The sequence below is a fragment of the Phodopus roborovskii genome, unplaced genomic scaffold (assembly GCF_943737965.1).
Source record: "Phodopus roborovskii unplaced genomic scaffold, PHOROB, whole genome shotgun sequence".
NCBI lineage: Eukaryota > Metazoa > Chordata > Mammalia > Rodentia > Cricetidae > Phodopus > Phodopus roborovskii.
The window spans coordinates 9234344-9261479 of NW_026126413.1; the positions used below are offsets into that span (position 1 = coordinate 9234344).

At 40.5% G+C, this 27136-nt stretch overlaps 1 pseudogene; it reads right to left on the reverse strand.

The window, feature by feature from the left end:
- LOC127221013 (heat shock protein HSP 90-alpha-like) overlaps window positions 1-15540 on the reverse strand; it is a 36836-nt pseudogene extending 21296 nt beyond the window's left edge.
- Window positions 15541-27136: the final 11596 nt, after the last annotated feature.

The following is a 27136-nucleotide window of genomic DNA, read 5'->3' on the forward strand; positions in this document are numbered from 1 at the left end:
TCCATGACAGACATGTAAGCCAAATAAAATTCTTTCTTGTTTCTTGCCCAATTTGCTTTTGTTTGTAGTCTTTAACACAGCAATAGAAAGCAGACTGGGACTCTGTGTGTGTGTGTGTGTGTGTGTGTGTGTGTGTGTGTGTGTGTGTGTGTAGAATGAAGGAAATAAGCATAACTATCATCCGTATGATGGTTTGAATGACATGTCCCCATAAGTCTCCATTATTTTTGACCCCTGACTGGTGAAGAGTACATGGTAATGCCCTGTTGGAGGAAGCATTGTCACTGACAGGAACTTGGTGGTTTCAAAAGACTTGCACCATCCCCAGTGTCTGCTTCCTATTTGCAGTTTCAAGATTTGCGTTCTCAGGTGCTACTCCAGCCCCCTGCTGCAGGCTACCTTCTCTCAGCCATCTTGGGCTATTATCCATTTGGAACCATGAGTCAAAGAAACCCTTTCTTCTATAAGCTGCATTGGTCATCATGTTTACCACAGCAATAGAATAGTAACTTAAAAACATCTGTTATCTTGGTAGGTTAAGAAAGATATAAAAATAGATTAATTACTTATATTTAATAGGAGCTCAGGCTTGGAAGAAAACCAAGGTCAAAACCAAAGGTCTGGGGCAAGGCTCTTCAAGGAAGGGGAGAGGTTTGTAAAATAATAGTAAGGATTTCTGAAAACATCCTAAGGAATCACACTATTGATGTTTTACCTTAAATACATAACACACATAAGTCTATATAAATCAACATATGAAGTTGAAATGAAATTCTCTCATCTGAGCTAACAATGCTTCTTCCTATAGCCAAAGACCACAACAAAAACCCCAAGAGCAGGCATGAGTTGTTGGTCAATGTTGTTAACATACAGCCTATTGCTATTGCCCTTGATTGCCCCTAAGAGGTGGAGGGTAAGTCCCTATTGCTGGAGACAAATGCACTTCAGACATGGTCCTAGAGGTACCAGAAGGCACCATTCAAGCTCCCAAAGGAGGGAAGCCACCAATAGTCTTTCCCAGATATGATGCCTGTGAACTACAACGAGCAGCACTCTATATTAACAGTAAAAGCTCCACCAAGAAAACTCCTCTCCCTGAAACCAACTGGTTGTCTTGCTCTTACTGTTATCTTCCCCCCACCCCTAGACAAAACATTTTCCAGGCCTCACATTCCCACACATGAATAGCAGTAGGAACTTGTAATCAACAACAACAATTAGCCAAGTGACAATACAACGCCATTCATGGCACCAGAGGAAAGGAGAGCAGGGACAAAGATGCCACTCTACAAGGGTGTCGGGACCCGTAAAGATGGCTCCACTCCATCTTGACTAGAGGTCAGAGAGTTCAAAACTGTCCTTAGTAAGTCATAAGACCTAAAGGTCAAAGGCATGGCTACAGTAGGATGTTTGATCTTGGCCTTGGATGTCTTATCTAAATAACAACAGACCTGGTCTGAAGTGTGGTTACTCTTGACTCTCAAGGCCAGATAACCAGAAATTAAATAAAAGGTATGGTTGCCTAATCCTTGGAGAATTGAGGAAGAAAGGGGACACGGTGTCCCCCCCCCCTTTTTTTGGTAAAGGTATTTAAGAATGGTGAAAAATAAACTCAGGGTTTTTCAGTATGGACTGGATGGCCCTCCTGCCAATACTCCAGTGTCTCCATCTTTCCCCTTAACGGTTTTAGCTAGCCTTTTCCCAATTCCCACTTCCCCTCCCCCTCTCAGGTACGAACCATGGGCATGTCAGCTGGCTCTCACTGCAGCCTCACAAACACAGCCTCCCACACAAGAGAAAGGCAATTCCTTGTGCCCTACCATGGTGGAGGGGACCCTGAGTGACACAAAACAAGCCCTAGTTCATTCTGCCCTAGATCACTAGAAAGTTAGATGGGAGAATGTTCCTCTAGGTCACAAAATGAAATAAACCACTTAATGTGTTTCTAGAGTTTCCTTTTTGTTAAAATTTAATAAAAATGGACTGTCCATTTCATGAAGACACTGGGGCTCCAGGGAGTCTGCCTCTTCCTTCAGCACCAGCCTGAAGCCTGCTACTTCTACGAAAGAATTTAAAGGCTAAGTTTTTTATTTTAAAAGATTTTGCTATTTATAAAAATCTCTCTGTGTCTCTCTCTCTCTCACACACACACACACAGAGCATTATCTTTTAGGTTGTAGGTATATTTAGCGATGCATAAGCAACAGAGGAGCCATGGTGTTTCATAGAATATTAGAGAAAGCTAAAATCAACAAGTAAAGATACTGGTATAGACACTAAATAGGCTTCTAGCATTTTCTATCATAATTCTTTCTTCCTTCTCGAAGTTGTAAGGATGGTGTTCTAAAATAGAATGTGTGGTGTTGGAGAGATGGCTCAGTGATTAAGGACACTGACTGCTCTTCCAGAGGACCTGGATTTAATTCCCAGCACCCACGAGGTGGCTCACAACCACCTGCAACTCCAGTCCCAGGGAATCTGAAGCCTCTTCTGACCTTTGTAGACACCAAGCACACACATGTGCCGCACACTTGCACATGTAGGCAAAACACGTATACACACGAAACAAATAAATCCAAAAAACTTTAAAATGTGCATTTTTGTCACTAAATAGTTCTGACTGAAGTTGGGGGGACATAGATGGTAGTGCCAAGGCCACCTTGAACGTCTAAACCAGCAGCCATTTAGTTAATTTTTCTTTGTTCTTCAGTTTGAAAGTCCAGATAAAGATAGGAACCTCTTGTTTTGTTTCTTGCACAGGGCATTCGTAAGTACATTTTGGTTTGTTACTGGTGTAACTTTGGCAAAGATGGCCAGCACCGTGGAGGTCAACAAGAGCTCCACCCTGGGTGGCTCATGTGGCACTATAGCAGAAACAATGTCTATCACTGTGTGATATGTTGGTACTGATGTCTTCATCGTTTTATGCAATAAATGTTCCCATCCTGTCACTTTAAAAAGAGAAATTTGAAAGAAAATGGTTTTGCTTCCCAGCAACCATTATCATTTATAGATCTTGAGGGAGGGGCAGGGCCTTACTCCGACATACTGTCTCCTGAGCCCTCTGCCCTCTCCATGAGAAAATGTAGTAGGCCCAATTTTATGACTTCAAGATAGCAATGACCACATTGAGGCTGGGAGGAGAGAGCTCCACAACACTGACGAGCCCTAGGCTCCCTGCTTCAGCTCTGATAACAATATTGCATGACCTTGTCTTGTATGTGTCCCTGTATAGAAGTCTATCCTCCCAGGAATGACAGTCACTGAATTCATTATAACTATCAATCGTTATATCTGTAAACACTCTATGTACAAATAAGTTCCAGGCAAAATTTAGATGGGATGGGGGCTACTTATTTCCCTCAGAAGGTGAACAATACCCTATTTTATAGAGGCCGTTACAATTTATTATTATTATTATTTTCAAGAAAGTAAAAACTTCCTTTTTCTAGTAACAACTTTGGAAGAGAGGACACTAGATTCCACAGAGTGAGCCACAAAACCACTGATACGGCCAGCTAGGAGACTAGAAGGAAGTAGGAGTTCCTGGCTGCTCCCCACCATCCTCCCTGTGGTACCGTACTCAGATCTGACCTGCAGTCGCAGCTCAAAGATCCAAATGTTTCTGTTATTCCAAGAACCATCTGAATTTCCATTTGGAATTCTATCTGAAACAATGTGACACCGGATCGGGCAAGGGAGCTGCTATTCATTTCCCATTTTGCTTTGCGGTGTGGCTGTGTGTTATTGATGCACATATGAGTCAAACTGCTGACTAATCGGGCTGCTTTCCCTCAGAGGAGAAGGGCAAGGACTCTGGCAGGGCACTGACAGCCAAGAACTTGACATTAGAGGGCCATTATAGACCAAGGGAATTTGTCCTCACGTGATCTCTGATGGCCCCTCCTGGATGGAAGCAATGGAGAAAATAGAAAGAATCTGTTCTTTGTCTCCTAGCCAAATCTTGAGGACGTCACTAAAGAACTCTTAAAATAATCTCATTCTGTCATGGTTGCGGTGTCAGATGGGAGAAGCAAAGGTTACTTGGGGGTAAAAGTGGCATGGGAATGACACAGTTGGAGGCATGCATGGTTGCTCTTACATTCAGTTGTCAGACAGAAATAGGCCTTGAATTTCATTTGTAAAAGTCAAGTTTATATACTCTGTATTTCCTAGCAAGATCTGCTTACCTCAAGAATCTAACAGAGTGATAGTTCTTGCTAAGACCTGCTGTCGCTGGGCAACAGTCATCTTCATAGCAAGACTCTAAACAACACTTCACGTAATGATCTATTAAAATCAGGTCTTAAGACATTAGCTCGATGCCGATGTCTTATGCGTAAGGGTGGGGCAGTAGACAGGAACCATGGCTTCCTAGGCTCTAGACCTAGAACTGATGACTTAAACTTGGGAGAGTAACATGGAGTCATGCTATTAAGTTTTGGAGATTGATGTGTCACTTAGTAGGACCTGGAGCTCACTCACTTACTGCTCACTCTGTAGAGGTAAACTCTGTCCTTTGCAGTCTGGGAAGAGGGCTCAATTGTTATGACACATATGCACTAACATGAGATGTCATGGGATGTTAGAGCTGCTGGGCCGTGTCACCAGATCAGCCACTAGCAGCCTTTTGTTTTCAACACTATTACCTTTCCAAACATGAGTCCAGGTGACTCAGATCATGAGCACTTCAAAGGGTCTCCGTCAATGAGCTGGGCGTTCCCCTGGATTTCCAAAGACTTACTGTTGGACAACAAAATTCCCTAGCCAACCAAAATGATATTTTAATACATGGAAAGTCAATCTCCTGGATGCATGGGGTACTTTGTGAAAGCGTATCAAGTGACACCGAAACTATCTAATACCCATTCCTAAGATATAAGGAGCACGGATTTGCTTGAGTTCTGATGTCTAGCTCACACTTTAAACATACACATGCTTGAACAAACCTCTTTAATTCTTCCCTCCCACGGTATCTGAGGATAATACTATTCATAACACTGTACCAAGTCATGACTTTCATTTCTTTTCATGTAAGTGAAAGATAATTTTAAATAGCTAGTTGAAATGTAAGCAAACACAGATTTTAAAATGTAATTCAGAACATAAAGTTGATGATGTCTCCATTTCACTAATATTCAGTAAATTGTATATAATTTGAATAATGAGTATATGTAGACAATTACATGGAAGAGCGGATTAGGACTCAGTAACTTACGTTGAGGGCTGAAGGAAAGACTAAGTGATGCTTTTCTGAGAAACATGGAGGGTCACAGAAGCTCATTAACAACATACCATGAGAACAAGGGCCTCGGGTTCTGCGTTACTGGTGGTTCCAAATACATGGAGGCCATTTACTGAAATGTACAGGCTGCAATGTCCAGCTGAATTAATAAAGTTAAGCTGCAGGCATATGCTGGGGTTGAGAGTCTGCAGTGGAGGAAAAAAGGGGGTGCCTAAGGAAGAAGGATGTCTCTGCCTTGTTTTGAAATTAGCTGTAAAAATGACTTTGCCATAAATAAACAAACCCTATGAGGAATAAATGATAGGATCAATAATATGTGATATGTTTTCTTCTAAAAATAATTTTTGTGATGCTTTAAACTCCTACATATAACATTCAAGAGCTGTTGCCAATTCTTTCTATAATTTGGACATTTGGTTATTTTTTAATTTTTAAAAAGGTATTTGTTTAATTTAGAAACAATCTTATTTTACACATCAATCCCAGTTCCCTCTCCCATCCACCCATGTTCCCCAGCCCCCCATTTCACCCCCCATCCATTCCCCAGGGAGGGTGAGGCCTTCCATGGGGGATCATCAAAGTCTGTCATATCATTTGCGAGAAGGTCTAGGCCCTCCTCCATGTGTCTGGACTGAGAGAGTATTCCTCCATGGGGAATGGACTCTCAACGTCCATTTGAGCACTAGGGATAAGTACTGGTCCCACTGTTAAAAGTCCCATAGACTCCCCAGGCCTCCTAATTGGCACCCACATTCAGAGGGCTTGATTCTATCCAATGCTTGTTCCCCAGCTTTACAACTGGGCTCCACATTCTCTCACTTGGTCAGGTCAGATGTTTCTGTGCTGAATCTACATAAATTGCATACATGCAAACAAAAGCTTAGATGGTGATCAAGGGCCCTTTGAGTCCTAGTAGTCTGTATTCTTATTATTTTTATTTTAAAAAATATTTGAAAATTTCTTCATTTACATCATTTCCATTTTCTCTCTCAAACTTTTCTCATCCCCCCTCACTTCCTCTAAAAATCATGGCCCTTTCTTCTTTAATTATACACACACACACACACACACACACACACACACACACACACACACTACTGAGTATATTTAATGTTGCTTGTATGTACACATGTAGAAAGCTGACCACTTAAGACTGGATAATTTATTAGGGGACTCATTCCTGGAGAAAACTGACTCTCCCTTTCTCAGTATCCATTCATTTCCTTTAGCTCTTCAGATATGGTTGGGTTCTTGTGAAATCTCCCCTATGTTAACTGCTGTGTTCATCATTCTGGTCTTGTTTAGCTGTACTGTTAAGTTTCATGGGTGCAATCCCCAAACCCCACTGTCATATCTAGAAGGCAGGAGTCTTGGCAGCAGTCCTGGTCCTTGGGCTCTTACAATCTTTCTAATCCATCTTCCACAATATTATGTGAGTCTGAGGTGTTCTCCTCTATCATCTCTGACCTCTCCAGCTATGAGAAATTGGATAGATTTACAGTATCAGGAATGAATCCCAATTAGATGGCTGTTGGTTACCCCAAAGATATGAGTGTCACTAATACCATTGAAGACATCTTTCCAGGCTGGTCATTGTTGGGATTTATAGACTTTATAGCTAGGTAGGACTATAAATTGTTTTCCTCTCTTGGCACCTTGCATAGAACCCTCAGATGTTATGAGAGCTAGCCCTTAGGTAAGAGTTGCCCAGGCTCCCTTCAGTTTGATTCCTCCAAGCCCTAGGTCCAATCCATATGGTATCTTCAGCAAGAGAGTGACATCTCAAGTTCCAGGAGGCAGCCAAGAGGTACAGCAATATCCTGTTTTTTGGCAATTTCTTGGTCTTCCTCACAATGTTTTCAGGGGTTTCAATGCCAGGTACTGGGGTTTCTGTCAGATACTCTATGGCTTTTGAGAGAGCATTGTTACCCCGATGACATAACACCATTTTAAAACGGCTTTTTCAAATATCCTTAATGTTACCATCTCCCCTCTCCCATGACATCACCTCCCTCCCCAGTGAAAGTCCCATTTTCCCTCTTTCCCCTTCATAGCATCTTTGCCCTACCCTCCTCTCCAGAGCCCCTTCCCTATGCCTCCTAAGGTCCTTTCTACTGTCATGGTTTCGTTAATGTCATCTTGGAACAGAACAATTGTGGGAACTGGAATCAGAAAAACAAATACAGAGTTTACAGCCTAATTCTGTTTGTAGAAAGCTGCTTAATTTTAAGAAAGAATTGTGCTAATTAAACTCAAAATTCTCATCTTTGAAGTGACAATAACAATAACTACTCTGCACTGTTTTGTGGAATGTGGCTCTAACACATATAGTTTTCTGCTCAGTGCCTGGTACCTGCTGCATGGTTGCCAAAGCCTTTGGACCATCTTGTTCCAGTCCCTCTGTCTTATTTTCTCCACATCTTTCAAACCCTGTGTAAATAATCTCCTTCCCATCACACGAATACAGTGGTCTTGCATTCAGCTGCTTTTCTGTTTGCCACACAGAATAAATTCCTAACAAATAATAAGTCAGTCTGCTAATGTCAGAGATCAAAGAGAAAGACTTGTGAAAGTCTGCACACAGAACCGTGGCTTTGTTGCGGCAGTGACAGACTACGATGAAAACAGATTTCACAGCTTGGAAACCATCAGAGGCAAGCAAGAGCGTTAACAGTTCTGGAAACATTTCAAGAGCAAAGAGCAAGAAACAAACGAAAATAAAGCCTGTGACAAATACAAAAACTCAAGGGTCAGTTTCACACAGGAAGTGAAAGGGGAAGGAATCCCTGAGCAGACGGAGAAATTGCTAGCCAGGCAAACCACCTTCTGCCTTACTAAGAAAGCCCTACATCCTACATTCTAAGCTGCAACATTCCTTGTGTCGATGTGAGTACCTACCAACTGGGGTTTCTAATTTGAGAGTAAGCTGTTAAGGACTATTTCATTCCTGCTTGGTGTGGTGGTATACTTCTGCATTGGAGGTAGGAGCATAATGATCAAGCAGGTCATTTACAGAACCTGGGCAAGTTGCTCCTGACAGTTACATACGTGTTCCTGTTACTTTTATGGTTTTCCTCTCTGACAAGGATCCCTCCAGTACTATAATTAGTCCACATGCTTAATACAACCAAAATAATGAACACTTCTACAGATGCCCTCCTCTGTTCCGAAACCAGTAATGATCTCCCATTAAGGAGGTATTTTGACAAAGTTCTCTATACGCTGTTCCTTGCTCTATATGACATATTGGCTTACTGCTTGGTCAAGTCAACTGAGCTGTCGGTCACCAGAGTCCTTGGTCACCTTGATGAATTGTCACATCTTTCTAGCAAAATGTCTCTTGTCCCTCTGTTCTCAACTCCCAGAGACTTTCCACAGTGCCTTTCCTGTGCAGGTGTGAAGTAAGTTTGTTGTATTAAACCTCAGTGTTAGGAGCAAGTCAGACTCCGAGAAGGCACTGTTGGGAACCAGCAGTCTGCTAACTCCGCCCCCAATGATGGGCAGGACGCTCATGGCTATGTCATCGCTAGGTCAGGCTTACCTGGCTGCTCAAGCTTTACCTGGCTGTTTCCATCTTAGCTGCAGATCTCAAAATAAGTAGACCCCAAACCTACAATTGTCAAACCTTTACTTTTCAGCCTTGTTATCATTCCCAGTTCACTCCACAGTCCATCCTCACCATGTCCATTCCCCATAGTAACAGCACATGTCTGTAATGAACAGAAAGCGCATTACCAGGAAAAATGGGAGCAGTAAACTTGGCTCCTTCCCCTTGTAGAGAGAGGTGGGTCCTCAGGGACTTACCCAAGTGAACCCATGGGTGCTTGAGCAAAAAACACATCCAGCGGTGCCCAGTGGAAAGCCCTTATGGATAACTGATCCTAATTTCCTGGTTGAAGGATTCTTAACCCCAGGGTACTTTTGCCTGTTATTCAGGCTACAGAGAAAAACAATCCAGATGCACCTCCTTAGAGTCTTCCTGCCTTTGGAAATGCAGTTAAAACTGCCTCTTTGGCCTTTGAGATTTTCACACTTATCAAATGCATTGGATCTGAGAATCCCTGGGCTCATTGCTTCCCTCCCTAAGAGTCTTCCCCTGCCTGCCATCTCACCATTTGAATCAACTCGGGCATAAACGCCAGTGGTTTTACCTGTTTGCACATGCAGATTCTCACTCCAAAGATGCTACACAAGGAGACCATAACTTGTCCCAAGATAAACATAAGTGTGAGTGAGTCATCAACTCGAAATCAGGGTATTGAAGAGTAATCAAATCACTGGATGGCTTCAAAGCAAGATGGAATGTTTCACGTGGTGGATTTAAGATACCCTGGAGATCCCCACTTGAAGATGCCAGCTCCCCATGGTAATTCAACCATAAGTCCCCCCTCTGTCCTGCTTAGCAACTCTTCCCCCAAAGCATGCCAATAAACAAAGTTTAGACAAACACAACGTGAAACATAGCAAGACTCAAACCAGGAGGCATAGAAATACATATCGGCGAAGAAATTTGCTCCTTTAGGCCAGGAGCAAAGGAGTTTTAGTATGATGCCAAAATCAAGTCCAAAGACTCTGAATATGAGAGGTTAAATGCAATGAAAAACAAGTGAACAATTCTAACTTAAGGGGAAAAAATCAAAGCCTAAGAACCTGGGAAGCAGATGAAATGTAATAGGAAGCTGAGGACCAGAATTTGTTATGAGGTTCTGAATTATCTGGCCATAGCCCGGCTTTTAATGGACCAGGCTTCCCAAGCCAGTTCAGACCTGTGGCTTACTAAAGGACCCTCCTGGCATGAGACAGTTGTATGCAGCACAAATAGGTGGTGCCTGCTCAGTCTAGCTGAGATGAAAAGGAAGAAAGGAATTCTTCACAACTCAATCAGACTAGTGAGTAGCCCATTTCTTTCCCAAGTCACAAGCACACTTTTGATAGGCAGATTACAAGATAAACACCTCAAAAATAAGCTTTTGGAATGAAAGAAAACGTTTTTTTTTTTTTAAATTGCAGAGGCAACATTTCCATCTCATGCCATCTGTTACCACCCAAGTTTCTAGCAAATTGATTATTCACCAGAAATAACGTGAAACAAATGAGATCAAAAGTATGTTATAGGACACAAAAATCCTCAAAAATGTTAAGGCAGCTTTAAAAAATATTGACTCTGATTATCTTTAGCAAAAAGAGAGAATTTGACATCTGGGAACTTTCTTAGAAAAATTACAGGGATGAAATCAAAGCAAACTGCATGCTGCTTGTATCCCAAGCTGCAAGCCCAGCTTGTATCCATTGTCTCCTGGAGGGACAATGCTGAGCTCCCAGCAGCATCCTTTGGGCTTGTCTTAGCCAGGAAAGATCAGCTCACCAAGGGTAAAAACCCTTCCTAGGACCAGTGTAAATCCTGGGTGTTAGTATTCAGGCATCTGGCCTGCCCTTGGGCTTCTGACAGGTTACACCCTCAGCTGCAGCCACTAAGAGCACCACCTGTGCATATTCACTATGCTCCCCTTTTAAAGGGCCCTGCCCACCTCCCATCTTTCTCTCTCTCCCTCTGTTACCCCCCTCTCCCTCTGTCTCTCTCTCTCTCTCTCTGTGTGTGTGTGTGTGTGTGTGTGTGTGTGTGCTTTTCTGCCTGTCTTTCTGTCTCCCCACCTTCTTTTCTCTTCTTCTGCTCCTGTCCCCAGAGGCTGGTCTCCCCACTTTCCCCTAATTAAACAAACAAACAAAACAAACAACAAACAAAAAACCCTCCACCCAAGCACTATCACATGGTGTCTTTCCCTCTCGAGCTGCTTTTTAAATTACAACACTCGTCGTCCATATATCTCTAGGGATGACTCTGAAAACCTATCCTGACTCCAAAGCTCCCGGCAATGGCACTGACTAAGGCAGCTGACTACAGTCCCATCCCTCTTCCTCCAGGTGGCCTTCTTGTCTTCATCCACACAGCAGTGTTGGTTCAAGAACACTCCCATTGGTGCTGGGCATGTTAATCTCAGTCTGCTAATCTTGACCCTGGAAGCAAGCATGGCTTCCTAGACACTGAGAGGCACCTCAGGTAGTAAGTCCTCTTCTAAGCTACCAAGTGAACCTTCTCCAGTTTCACAGATAACACGACACCCCTGGATCAAGGCGGTGTGAGCTACATCTCATATTGATTTCCTATGTTCCAGTTCAATTCTCACCACTTCCAATTCACACCCCAAAAGCAACAACTTCAATTGCTCTAGCAGTTTCTTTTGGTTTCTACCTTCATAGATATAAAAAAATTATAGCATTTAAAAAAATGTGTGTGTGGTGTGTGTATGTGTGTTTGCAAGCATGCAATTATGTGTATGCAGGTACATGCATCCATGATTCTGCCCATGCATCTGAAGGCTAGTGATCAATGTTGGGCTTCTCCCTCATTCACTCTCCACCTTATTTTTTGGAGACACAGTCTCTTAACGACGCCCAATCTCACTGTTTCAAATAGACTTGCCAGCTAGCCAAGCCCTGCGATCCATTTGATACCTCCCCACATGCCATATACTGTCACGCTTGGCTTTTACTCCAGTGCTGGGGATTTGAACTCAGGAACTCATACTTGTTTAGCAAGCACTTTGCCCACCAAGCTGTCTTTCCAGCCTCCTTATGTCATTTTTGTTTGTCTCTCTCTGATAGGATCTGTTGAGTTCCACTGAAGTCAGAGAATTCGCTCTTCGCCACTGTGCCACATTTTCCCTACTCATCTGAGAGCACTAAGTCACATTAAGTGAATAAAACTTTACCAAAGAGTCAAGTAAAATATTACTATCATAGTTCCTCTTCCTTCACTGTTTTCCTGGAATTAATTACCTTTTTAAATTTTCCATTTGGTTTGGATATTTATGTCTCCATCACCTGTGGGCAGCTTTGCAATGTACTTTTCACATCAATTTTCCACATGGTCAAAGCTGTCAGATAATCTATTGGTCTAATGTCTCTCTGGAGTGTTCCTGAAAATCCTTTACCGGGTGAGCAGGATGCTCCATAGGCTTCCTATGCTGCTGGTATCCAAGGAACACCTCGCTGTTATCTAAGGGAATTTCCTCCACTTCTTATCCTCATCAGTGGGTGAAACCCCTAGCCCTAATATTGCCTTTAGAAGGACATTCAGAAGTTCTACCTGAAGACCATTCCCCTTTATACTTGAGGAATAGGTTGAATATAAAAATTTAAAGAATTTTTTAAAATTTAAAGAAATTTAAAGCCTACAGAGTCTTTTAAGAAATGTGGAATTTTTCTGGCTCTTAACATTTTTTATGGAGTTGGATTTAAATCTCTGAAAGAATTTATCCTCTTTCCTATCTGAGAAGTATTTTAATCATCTAAGATGTTCCATGGACCCTTCCAGTCAGGAAGAGTAACTCTCCTTTCTAGGAAACTTGACACTGTTTTTCCATTTCATTTTTTCTGCTCCCTGGATCTAGCACTCAATATTCAATTGAATATTGAATTCTTATTTTTTAATTAACTTTATTTAAATAAAAACAATCTTATTTTGCATATCAATCCCAGTTCCCTCTCCCTCCTGTCCTTCCATTCCCTCCACCAACCCTTCATCCCACCCCCTATCCAGTACCCAGGGAGAGTGAGGCCTCTGATGGGGGACTAGCTAAGTCTGTCACAGCATTTGGGGCAGGACCTAGTCCCTCCCCCATGTATCCAAGCTGAGAGAGTATCTCTCCATAGGGATTGGGCTCCCAAAGCCCATTCGTGCACTAGAGATAAATATAGGTTTCACTGTAAGAGTTTCCATAGACTGCCCAGGCATCCCAACTGACACCCAGGTTCAGGGGGCCTGGTTCAGTCCTATGTTGGTTTCCCAGCTGTCAGACCAGGATCTATGACCTTCCACTTGCTCGGGTCAGCTGTTTCTGTGGGTTACTCCAGCATGGTCTTGACCCCTTTGCTCATCACTCCTCCCTCTCTACAATTGGATTCCAGGAGTATGGCTCAGTGCTTAGCTGTGGGTACCTGGTTCTGCTTCCATCAGCTACTGGATGAAGGCTCTAGGAGGCAATTAAGGTAGTCATCAATCTCATTATAGGGGAGAGGAATTTAAGGCAGGCTCTCCTCTATTGCTTAGATTCTTAGTTTGAGTCATCCTTGTGAATCCCTGGAGATTTTCCTAGTGCCAGATTTCTCTTTAAACCTATTATGGTATCTCTTTTCTTGCTCTCCTTCTCTATTCTTTCCCCAACTCAACCGTCCTCCCCTGGTACTCCCAACTTGCTCAGGAGATCTTATCCTTCACCTTCTCAGGAGGTTCATGTATGCCTCTCTTAGGATCCTCCTTGTTTCCTAGCTTCTCTGGGGTTGTGGATTGTAGGCTGGTGATCCTTTGCTCTATGTCTAATATCCACCTATGATTGAGTGCACACCATGTTTGTCTTCCTGTATCTGGGTTACCTCACTCAGGGTGGTTTCTTCTAGTTCCACCCATTTGCCTGCGAATTTCAATTACCTGTCTCCTGTCTCCTGGGACTATTGTAAGGATAAAATGAAAATACTTAGCAGAAGGATGGCAACTCTCTCAGAAAAGCCAAACATGGTCAGCTCTAATAAAAAAAAGCAGCACTAACATTAGTAGTAACGGCATATGTTTACTAACACTGTGCTCTTATTACTATGGAGACATGGAGTGATTTAGCTGGAAAGGAAGGGACTCTGATTATGTAGTTCTTGAAGCTGCACACGTGCATTAAGGGCCACGTGATTACACGGTTATTTAAAATGGTCTGGCAGGGAGGAAAAAGCTCTGTCAGCACTGCCACTTACCATTATTACTATGGCTGTGTCCTCGTCACTGCTGTCAGAACTACCATTGAGGTAGCAGAGCATTACAGGGCTATGACTGATTGCATTCAGGATGTACTGCCTATGTTGTTCTAGGAAGACAAGAACAAATCTCTATTTGCCCCAGATAAGGTACCAAATCAAACTTGGTGAACCAAAATTGCTTTATTGGGCTAATAAGCCAGGGGCACACAGAATGGACTACTTACAGGACCCTGGATGATTCTAAAAAAACGCTGTGTCACCAAAAAGTTCTACCCAGGCATGGATATTGACCTCCTGAGACTGCATACAGGGAAACCCCCCACTTCTGTAGCCTCTCACCTCCTGTATACTCTCATCCAGCCCCCCTTGAAACCATGTGCAGCAGAATTACAGATAACTCAGGGATGGGGCTCAGGAGAAAGCAGGCAGCTACAACATCAAGTAAGAGCACAATGATCCTCCCAAATCTATTTTATTCCTTCTGTGAGGGAATGCCAATGGACCAGACACATATTGTGGAGAGACTCTCATAGGCAATAACAGCTTCTCTGATAAAGATGGTTGATGGGAGATGTCATTCTGTAAATATGTTTCTCTTATTGGTTAATGAATAAAGCACTGTTGGCCAAAAGGAAAGCAAGATAGGTGAGATGAGGAGACAAGGAGAATTCCGGAAGAGTAGAAAGGATCCAAGATGGAAGACAGAGAGAGCAGAACGCCAGCCCCTCTCTCCGGTAAGATGAGACCACATGGAAATACTTAGACTAATAGAAATAGGTTAATATTTAAGACAGAACTAGCCGATAAGAAACTAGTAACTGGCCAACAGCATAATATCAAAATCAGAGTCTCTGTATGTTAATTGGGGCTGGCGAATGGCCATGTTATGCTCAGAGAAGTGTTGCACAACAGTGCATTCAGGTGTGTGTGTGTGTGTGCGCGCGCATGTTTGTTTTCCCAAAAGAGCTTACCAGTTAACATAAATTCAAATATTGGATGAAGACTTTAGAATCAGTGGCTGGTTCTTTCTGAAGTAAGACTGGTTGACACATTAGGAGAATGACAGTCTGCTGGTCACAGATTCTAAAATGAAATCAGACCTGTTCTTAAGATTAAAGTCTCAAAGAAAGAATCGGTCAATACGTTCCCTTCTCTGCTTACCAGAATATGGTATCTCATCTGCTGTCCTGACCATTTAACTCATGTCTTTCCCTTAATATTTGTAATAAATGTAATAAAATAAAGTAAGATTACTCCAGTGGCAGACTATGATGTGGACCTATAAGCCAAATAAACTTTTTCCTTACCAAGTTGCTGTTAGTCATGGTGTTTCCACAGCAATTGCAACCCTAACTAAGATGATCAGTCCATGAGGATGTTTTCACAGACAGATCTCCTTTTAAGGAAAACAGCATTGAGGACCTACCAGATTCACTGGATTGTTCTATGCAGTAGACAAAGAGCAATTGGCATCCCAGCACAGCATGCATGGTGGGCATTTGGCCCACCACACCCAGCTTGTAGAGCTTTATTTTGTAAAGAGAGAAATATCTAAATAATGCATGGAAAAGTGTTAATGTAAGTCAAACCTGGCTGATGATAGAAAGATATGTATTAATCTACACTTTTATATTTGAATAACTTTATTATGGAAAGCAATTTAATTTAAACTTTAAAATCCAACTCATACACAGCATCTGGTACACACACACACAAAAAAAAAAGATTTCATACTGAATGTTCAATGAAATTCAATTCCAGGTTCAGATCATTATAAGCAGATTGTTTTGTTTTCAAATAGCATATTTATTTTTAAATGATACATGTAAACATAAAAATTATACATATTAATAGGATCCTTGTGATATTTCGAAGTATATGCATATTGCAAAATGATTAAATCAAGTTAAACACATGTATCCCCTTAAGTATTTGTCATTTATCTATGGTACAATCTTCCAGCATCATTTCTCCTAGCTTCTTGAAATTTACAGTGTATTATTGTTCCCCATAGTCACCCTATTGAACAATAGCACACCAGAATTTCTTGATTCTGTGTAAAAACAGGTTTATTATCTCATGAAAATCCATAAAAACATTAAAGACATTTATAAGTCACAAGATACAGATATTTTGACTATATGAGTCCCTTTAATGTGTTAGGCACCCATCGTCTCTGGCAACCGCCTATTAAATTCAGTGGAAGTGTTGCCCAGGCATTCTGCAACCATTCCCCCAAGTGCCCTCAGAAAAGGGAAGCTCTGTTTCTATTGAGGATTATCCCCTAAATATCCCCCTACACCAAACTATCATTTATTGTGCATTGTCCCTTGTCTTCTTTGGAAAACTTTTGCTACATATACATGGTTGATTGAGACTTTTCTATTTGATGCCTAAGTCCCAGAACTATTAACCAAGCCTGCTACCTGCTCCTGTGCCATGTCCAGAGGAGTCTGCTTACCCTCTATGCTACCCACTCCATCACCAGTGCCTTTCTCCTCCTCAGGTGCTTAAAGAACACAAGAGAGTCTTGCTTCTTTCCTAAGACCTTGTCCCCAAGCAATGTAATGCAGAGAGAAGAACTGATTCAGACATTGTGGTTTGTTTGACTTGAGGGTCTAGAGGTCTAAGTTGAGGAACAGGGAGTTCAAATGGTTTGGGCTTCTGAAAAGCATAACAGTGAGTAGAAAGGTTCAGAAGATCCATGACAACCACCTAACTAACTGATAGAGCATCAGAGCAAGTGCTGACATCACGAGACAGGAAGCAGAGGGGCAGAGTTAAGCTGACTGAGAATCTAACAGGGTGGATGATGCTTGCTATCCAAAGAGACACCCAGGAGGCTCCTGGGTGTCTCTGCGTTATGTCAAAGGCCCACGGGGATTGATGTGACACAGGCACAGGAATCTAAAAGAGCCAGTGGATCAGAAGATGCTGCACACACAAAACACTGAAAAATCACTAAGCAGAAATCTAGGTGGGATGTTTCTGTAAAGTCTGGTGGACAGGATTCCCTGTTGAGTCTAGGACATTCCCATTAGGATCCTATTTAACTCTCTCAGCTGTTCTTTTATGAATGCACTCATAATAACATTTCAGAGAGACAGATTTTTAAGTTCAAACCTGCTCTATTACATATTACAGTGTGTGTGTGTGTGCGCGCGCGCACACACGCGCACCCGTGTGTGTGTGTGTGTGTGTGTGTGTGTGTGTGTACATGTTCAAGCATGCATACACATGAAGGCTGATGGTTGACAAAATATATATTCCTCAACTATTGTTCTCCACCTTGCTTTTGGATAAAGAGTTTCTCACTGAACCTAGAGTCCATCAATTTGGTTAGGCCAAGGAGCCCTAGGGACCCACCATCTCCTCCCCAATGTAAGTATTATAGATGCACACCCCCATGTTCCACTCTACATGGATGTTGGGGATCCAAACACAATTCTTATGATTGTACAAACATTTGACCACCTGAGGTTTCCATTTTTTCCCCAGCACACTTATTACAGTTTAGACCTCAGCAAGTAATATACACACTCTCAGACTCCAGTCCTCACCTTCAATAAGAGCAATAATCTGTCTGCTTTATGGGATTTTTGTAGGACTAATTGAGTCAACAAACATAAAAGCATACAAATAGTGTCTGGTCCATAGTGAAATCTATAAATGCCAGGGTGACCATCATTTTGTAGATGTGTAAACTGTCACAGTGAAATTCAGAAAGATCTTAGCAGTGCAGAATCTTAGGCATGCTTGAATCCTCATCAGGATTTAGGGGAAGACTGTGGAAGAAGTACGTATTTGGGAGGCTCTGGAATTCATTTTGTCATAGCCACTCTTTAGAGCAATAAGTTCTCAATTCTCTATATGGATCACTGATCTAGGGTGAATAAATGTAAAATATCTCACATGTCCAGTCATTAATGCATTAGAGACACTCAAAATAGCCTTTATCTTATTGTTAAACTTGATTTTGTGGCCTTGAATTTCATGCATTATTTAGCCTCTTCTGATTACAAATGATTCTTTTTAAAAATAAGTTATACTGGGAAAATTCCATATTGTATATGCCATAGAATAGACTTCATTGCTGTTAGTTCTCTGCAATGTGTGTGTGTATATATATATGTGTGTGTGTGTGTGTGTGTGTGTGTGTGTGTGTGTGTGTGTGTACATATATATGTATGTGTATATGTATTCTTTTTATTTATTTTCTTTTTCCTTCCCTCCTTCTGGTTTTTGGTTTTTAGTTTGGGTTTTTGGATTTTTGAGACAGGGTTTCTCTGTGTATAGCCCTGGCTGTCTTGGAGCTCACTCTGTAGACCAGGTTGGCCTCAGACTCACAGGGATCCATCTGCTTCTGCCTCCCAAGTGCTGGGATTAAAGGTGTGCACCACCACCACTCACCTTCTGCAATATATCTTAAGTCTATCATTTAGGTGAGATTGTAATGCAGACAACATGCATACATCAACCCAGTTTTGCATTGTGGAATAAACACGTTCATCAACAGTATGCATAGATCATATGAGGGAAAAAAAACCAACATTCCTTTGACAGACAGGAGGAGACCTAGTCTTTGATACAAGGATGTTGCTTCTGTAGGATGTTATTCAGCCATGTAAAAACAAAGCACATTATTTGTTATGAGTTAGAATAGTCTCTAATTATGCTCAGTTTGATATCAATGGCATAAAAGCAATCATGGTGCAATCAAGCAAAACAGCGCTGCTTGTACTTTCCACTTTTTCTTCCTAAATTACCATGCTGGCAAAGGCTGAGAATCTCCTAGTACTACCCGAAGTCCAGTCAATACTCCATTTATATGGCCCCCTTCTGTGTGGCTGAGAAGCTGCTGTTTGTTCCTGGGGTGCATAGCTGATTCTGTGTTGCTTTCAGTATCTCCTCTCCCAGGCATCTTCTGAAGATTGAGTTTCATCTCCCCAGGGGGAATGCCAGAGCCAAATCTGAACTGGGGAAGACTGACTCTTTAAAGAGCCACAGTACAGAGCCACCCACATGGAAAGTCCCTAGACCTGATTTCAGCTTTAACATCTCCTTCATATCTCTCACTTTCCAGACTGACTAGTAAATAATAGCATTGTGAAAATGCATTTGAATAGAGTGCTTAGGTTTTTGCTCCAGGCAAGTCTATATGGTGTAAACCTGAATGTACCTGAAATAAATCAGTTCTCTGAAAGATCTTTCTAAAATATAGGTACTGTGCTTTAAGGATTTAATAAGTTTGCTAAAAAATAATAGTTCAACCCTACACAAAGAACTAGAAGCAACTGAGCAAATCTAGGAGCAGGGGAGGTGGTCTTCTCTGGGGAAGGAGAGTATACCAGCTGGTCATCTAGTGCTAAATGGTCAGCCCTGAAAACATACATACAAGTAACATCACACAGATTCATTTAGGAGAGAGAGAGAGAGAGAGAGAGAGAGAGAGAGAGAGAGAGAGAGAGAGATTAACAATGCAACTCAACAAAAATGGAGTTACCACACACAGTCTAAAATCAAACTAATTTTGAGGCAGACATGGGCACTGGATTATGGGAATCACCTCCCCTTTGGTACCTATGCATCATCTCACCTTTGGTACCTATGCATCATCTCACCTTTGGTACCTATGCATCACCTCCCCTTTGGTACCTTTGTGGATGATGCTTTATTGTTTGTTCCTGTAGACTTCATTAGCATATTTTAAGTAAATTTCCCAAAGCTTAACCATCCTTGCAGTGCTGAGACAGACCTTGTAATCTGTGCACACTATTCCTACACTCTGCTTCTCAGCCGGGTTACTTACGATTTCACTCGAATTTTTCAATCGCCATTTATTTGAAGCTGCTCTGTTGTTTCATTATTTCCTCCAGGTTTCAACATAAGGTTTATGCTGGCCTTGTGTGAGTACACGGAAGAGATTTCCATCTTTTCTCTGCTCCACTTCAGGATGGATATGAGAACATCGCCTGATCTCTAGATGTTTAATAGAAGAAGTCAGCGACACATAGGACATTGACTCTTGTATCTCAATCTTCCCTTCTCAGATTAAGCTTATTCCCTTTTCCTAGGGAGTCCGGTGTTACAGGAGGCTGGCTGCTTTTCTTCACTTAGCAAATGCTTTTTTTTTTCTTTTAAAATAATAAACATATGTATGTGCCTAAAATATTTGGATGTTAAAATATTTTCTAGTATACATGTAGCTTCTGGTCTTGTTCGTTTTGCCAGAACTTATTGATCCACTGTAACATATTTTAATTCATATTTTTTAATTTTTTGAGAATTTCATGTGTGCACAATATATTTTCATTGTTTCTACCCCTTTCTACATGGATGAGCAGAGCAGGTGTCTTTCTAGTACGATATGGTGCTTTTAGGGACATGTTCAAGAGCGGTATAACTGGATCATGTTGGTAGGAAAGGGCAGATCTAGAAAGGGTTGAGGGGGGGAACATGATCAAAACACATACTAAACTCTCAGAGAACTAATAACAACGATTCTTAAAACGCATTATATGTATAAAACTATATAAACACATATCAGATAAAGGAGAAAAATTCTTTATTACAAGCTGAGTCTCTCAGGCAAAGCCCGTGTTTTGTGATTCATGCTCTATGTTGAATATGAAAAAGCTATATATTATCATGTCTCTTCCTTCTGGGTCCATGTGCCTAAATTCTCTATAACATTACCAGTGCTTTGCCAACAGAAAGTAACTCCTTACCTCTAGTCAACCATTAATCTCCTCCCATAGAAAACATGGAAATGGGGCCTTTCTCAAAGCAGTCTTGAGTCCCCAGGAGCCTTGGAGTGTGGAGGTATTGGAAGCTAGCTTAGGCTGGCTCCCTGCCTACAGCTACTGCTACTGTATTCCCTTCAGGTAGCTGCCTGACATTGGCACAAAGCAGACTACAAGACTTCTATCTCCTGGAATTCTAGTGAGAAAGAAGGAAATACATTTGCTCAGCTCATGGCTCCTCAAATGTACCAGAGTCCCTGTTATTCCTTCTATTCCAATCTGAACTGGAGTAGGTGGGAGGCCCCTTCTCAGTAAACTTCCCTAATGACCTATGTCCTAATTATCTGCCCAAATTCTGTAACTCTTCCCTTCATCAAAATCTGCCTTAACTTTTCTCTGTCTTGGGAAGTCAAGAACTCTTCCCCTCTCTACTGCTCATGTTACAAATTCTGGGCTCTGGGTTTATTTCACACCTTATTCAGAAACCCCTTCCCCTCTCTAAAAGTCACTTACCTCCCATCAGATTTCCTATATGAGCCTTTACTTCCCGCTGGTTCTTTCATGGTTTCTCTTCCCTAGGCATAAAGCTTTAGCCTTGGCCATTAGTGATGCTGGGCAGTCAGCAGAGTAAGTATGAAATCCATTTCTCTCACATTCTAACTCCAATTTTGAAAACTAAGCATCAATTTCCTCACTAAAAAAATAAAGGAATTTCACCTTGTTCATAGGTGAACATTTATGTGCTTGATATATTGAAATCCCTTAAAACAAATGCCAATATCAAATTGCCTACCCATTGCTCTTGGTGAATGGATTAGAAAAGTATATACATTGCTAGTAAACAATATTGTTGTAATATTTGTAAATGTGGTATAGAATGAAGATGGGAAGGTATAAAAGAATCACATTGTCTTATGGTAAATTCAAGAAAATATGTCTTTATATTGTTGTTCATGTCTTTCATATAATAAGGTATTGTAGGGACTGAAGAGATGTCACAGTGATTAAAAGCCCTGGCTGTTCTTGGCTTGGACCCTGGTTCCATCTCCTGTACTCCTATGGTGGTTTGTAACCAGCTGTAAGTCCAGTCCCAGAGGCTCCAATGCCCTCTTCTGGCCTCCTTGGGCACTGTGTGCACATGGTGTACAGATATAAATGCAGGAAAAACATGCATATGCAGAAAATAAAATTCTTTAAAAGACACTTTAAATGTGATGTATAGATTATTGATGGAGTTGAGGACAGGTGGTTGTGGTATTTCTTAATTATGATTAGGCATGAGGTGCAAGTGAGACTGTGGACTCTCAGGGACAGGATGGATGATGGAATATTTTCTTTAAATCTTGCTAAATGTTAATGGACTAAATATTGTTAACAGAAAAAAGAAGAATATTGCATCAAAGTTCTTTTGCATGAAATAATAAGGAAATTCAAAGCTACATTAGTTAGGGCTAGTAATAAGCTGTTTCTTTACATAATGAGTAGAAAGATGGATACAACTTATATTTGCTTGTTGTGTATTATAAAATAAAACTTGATACATTTTAAAGTTATCTTAGTAGAAAAAACCTACTCCACGGAAAAGTATAGTTTAAAATTATGAAAAAGAATGGGACAGTGTGGCATTTAATCTTCTCAGAATGATGTTTGGATACAAAAATCTTTTTTGTAAATGTTTTACTATAAAAATATTAGCCTTTAAAAATAACTTGGGCATTAATGTCAGAAATAAATGAGAAGCAAATAGATGAGTGAAACCATAAAATTTTAAGCTAAGATACTGCACAAAAACCCCACTGAACCAGACCAGTTGACATGGACAAATGAGAAGAAGAAGCCATCAACACAAAATCAAGTAAATTTTCTACATGAATAATTGGCCTTTGCAAGCAATAGATCTTTATCACTATATTTCCAATATTTAAAAAGGTAATAAATATGCAAAAATCATTTTCCAAGTTTATCCCAGTTTGTTATTATCTCCATTCATTGCTGTCTCTTTATGATAGAAATGCTATGTGATTCTAGCTACCCTATCTGCCTTCTAACCTGTTTAGTGACATCACATTGATAGCTTAACACCGTCTATGATAAAAAGGACCCTCACCACAGAAATTGCCAGCATGTATATTCATCAAGGGCTTTCTTTTTGTTTGGGGATCTGTGGTTAAACTTTTACCAGCATAGTTTGGCAAAACTCTTCCAGAAGGTAAAAATGTGAGAAGCATCTCCATTAAGTCAATGAATTTGACAGGTGATGAATGTGGTGGCCAACTTAATCATCAACTCTGTACAACTCAGAATCACCTGAGAAAAGAATCCCAAGGAGGAACTGTCTACATCGTGTTGGCCTGTGGGTGTGTTGTGTTAATTAGTGTGGGAAGACCAAGCACACTACAGGTGGCACCATTTCTCAGGTAGGAATCCCTGAACTGTGTAAGAGTGGAGAAATCAGTGTAAACAACCAAGTAAGCAAGTGGCCATGTATGTATTTATTTCTCTTTGCTCTTGACTATGGATTTGATGCAACTAGCTGAAGTTCTATTTGGCTTTAGCATGATGATGAACTGAAGTCTGGAGTTGGGAGCTAAAATAAACCCATCTGATAGGAAATGCCATTCTGTAAATATGTTTCTCATACTGGTTAATGAATAAAGCACTGTTGGCCAATAGGAAAGGAAGATAGGTGGGACTAGGAGACAAGGAGGAAAGAGGAAGTAGTGGGAGGAGTCAAGATGGAAGACGGAGAGAGCAGAATGCCGGCCTCTCTCCCTGGTAGGATAAGACCACGTGGAAGTACTTAGATGAATAGAAATGAGTTAATAATTAAGAAAGAGCTAGCCGATAAGAAACTAGTAACTGGCCAACAGAATTGTATCAAATACAGCGTCACTGTGTGTTATTTGGCACAGTGGCGGGACAAGACCAGTGGCAGGCAGAAAAACATACTCATTACACCCATCCTCCCCTTTGTTGCTTTTTATTGGGGTATTTTATGACAAACAGAAATAAATCTAGAACAATATCCAAATTCATGGCAATAGCATGGCTCCTTGAGACCAACACTGCATTCTTATCTTCATGGAGTCTTTGTTCTGATTGACAAGAACCGGTTTGGTTTTGTTTTTCATCCTTCCTGTACTATCATTGTTTTTCTCTTTGTGTTTTTACTCAGACAGTGTAATATCATTACAGCACAAGAAGCAGAGGGACAGATAAAAATGCCTTTCATCTCAGGGCATTTCATCTTCTAAGAAAGGACAGAGAAAGAGTGGGCATGAGTACTTCCACCAGTTTCCTCTTCTCCGGCAATAGTCAAGGAGAGAGTCTGCAATTACTAATTTCTTGTTTATTCTAATCATATACATACATACAGCCATTAATTAGGTTCTTCCAGGTGGCATGAAGAGGGGCATGATTGCGTTGCTCCAATAAGAATTTGCTTGTAATGAGATATGGACACAATACACAAGTGTTTTATTAGACACTCAGCTGTACAAAGATGTTTCCTCCTGCAGACCTTATACAAACTCCTAAAACTTAAGTGTCCCTAATTAGTGTTCTAATTCTTTACTCTGGATGTCACTCAAGTGATGAACAAGTTTAGTGGGACATAAAAATGGATCTTATATCTTTAGTCATATTATTTAGCTGAGAAATCAGAATTTCTTTTTTAATAAGCATGTCATTTCCACACTAATGAAATTCATCAAGTATTAAACTTTTTAAATTTGAAAAGGAAACACTGCTCTTGACATTTGACCAAATAGTACAGATTACAGAATGGAACCTAAATGGATCCTGGAACTTTTACCATTTGCTATCTTACACTCATTAAGTAGCAAGATGACTTCATTAGTGAAAATAAGCCTGTGATTTAAAGTATGGATCCATTCATGTATAATGGTGAAAAGTAAAAACATCCCTTTTGAAATTAAAAGGAAGAAAGGGGCACCCTTCCTTACCACTCCTAGTCAGTACTATACTAAATGACCCAGCCTGTATAAAAATATTTTAAATAATCAAGTAATCAATCAATCACTGTATATAAATTAGAAAAGCAAGAACCAAAACACTTTTAGTAACAGAGGATATGACTCTTGGAAATATATAAGAGTTAGTGGAACTTATTTAGTAATTTCACAAGATTACAAAATACCAGTAAGTATCTAATAAATAATTGCATTTATGTCTCCTAGTAAATAAAACTTGGAAATTAAAATTTTAAATCTAATGTCTCTTAAAATAAAAAACATTATTGGATATTTAGAAACTGATTTGATGAAATTTACCTGTAAAGCCAATATAAATTAAATTCAAATAGAATTTTCTTACACAGATTAACAGACTGACTATAATTATTTTAAACTGTGAAAGTCAGGAAATAGACAAAATAATTTTGAAAATTCAAGTTAGAGACTGAAGAGTACCTGACTTCAAATTTACTATAAATCTACAGTAATAAAGACAGTAAAATCATTGTAGGTACAAAAGATTTGTCACTCATATTGGTTTAATAAAATTCTGATTGGCCAATATCCAGGCTGGAATTATAGGCAGAACTACCAAACTAGGAGAATTCTGGGAAGAGGAAAGGCAGAGATGTAGTGTAGTTGCCAGTCAGATACAAAGGAAACAAGATGTGAATGTAGGAAAAGGTACCCAGCCATGTGGCTAAACATAAATAATAATTATGGGTTAACTTAAGTTGTAAGAGCCTGTTAGTAATAAGCCTGAGCATTAGGCCAGAGAGTTTATAATTCATATAACCCGCTGGGTGCTTATTTGGGGCTGAACAGCTGAGGGACCAGGCAGGAAAGAAATTTCCATCTACACCAGCATATGTGTGAAAGTGTGATCAAGGAAAGGCACATTTTTATAAAACACAGTGAAACAGTTAGGAAGTTTTCTATACAAGCATACAGAAGCATGCGAAAACACCATACAACCCAACATCTCATTCCTTAGGTGTTTATCTAAAATAAATGAAAACACTTGTTCAAAAAATTGATTTGCACATGAATGTTCTCAGCAGTTGTGTACTGGTTACTTTTATGTTGCTGTGACCAAAACACCTGGCAGAAATGACTTGAAAAGAAAAGTTTTGTTTTGGCTCGTGGTCTCTAAGGATCCCAGTCCATCATGGTACAGAAGGAGTGGATGAACAATTCTATGGTGTCAAAACTATGGGATGGCAGCTTGTTTACATAAGCACAGGCAGGAATCAGGAAAAATAGGTAAGGGCCTGTTTCCTGTAGTTGGGGTTTTTTTGTTTTGTTTTGTTTTTTGGGTTTTTTGTTTTTGTTTTTGTTTTTTGTTTTGTTTTGTTTTGGTTTGGTTTGTTTGTTTGTTTGTTTGTTTTTGTTTTTTACTCTTCTCTTTGGGACCTGCCACCCAGGTCCCAAATAAACACATGGAGACTTATTCTTATTTATGAATGCCCAGCTTTTGCTTGGCTTGTTTCTAGCAAGCTTTTAAATTATCACATCTACCTTTTGCCTTTGGACTTTTACCTTTCTCTATTCTATATCCCTTTCTCTCCTTCTTACTCAATGGCTGGTTGTATGACCAGGTGCTGGCCCCAGGAGACCCCCTCTCTGCCTGGCACCCTGACCTGTCCTTCCCCCTGTTTTGCTATTGGACATTCAGCTCTGTATTAGACCAATAAAGTGTTTTAGGCAGGCACAGTAACAGAGCCTCACAGAGTTAAACAAATGCAACATAAAAGAATGTAACACATAGTACATAGCATAAAAGAATGTAACACATCTTTAACTAATATTCCACATTTCTTCAGCAGAGCTGGTTGTGTTCTATTTTTGATTTTACAAATGGACACTTTTACTCATCTTTTCGTAATTTTGTTGTTCATTATTGTGTCCTTTTGTAACATTTTATCTCTGCCTCTTTGCTTTATCTCTAATTGATTTATGTATCTCTAACTTACTGCATGCTATTTTAAGGTCTCTTCATATATAGTACAAAGAGCTACAAGAGGGTGACAATAATCTTGATTGTCAACTTGTCAGGATCAAGAATTACCCAGGAGAGCCTGTATGATACTGCCCAGCCATATGCATTTCTTCAACTTAACAGCCCACATGTGCCTGTATTGCAGCACAGCTGTATAAATGGCAAATTTGTTCACCTTATATATTCCTGAAAACCTCTTTATTAACTTTACATTTGCTAAAGCATTCCGTATATGTTAGTCTGATATGTTTTATCTTGTGTTATTTCCTATAAGATGGATCATAATCATGCCTGTACATACCTTTCTTCCCTTTCTCATTACTTCTAGAACGTTCTACTGTGGTTTTTGTCATTTTCACTCTGGTGCTTC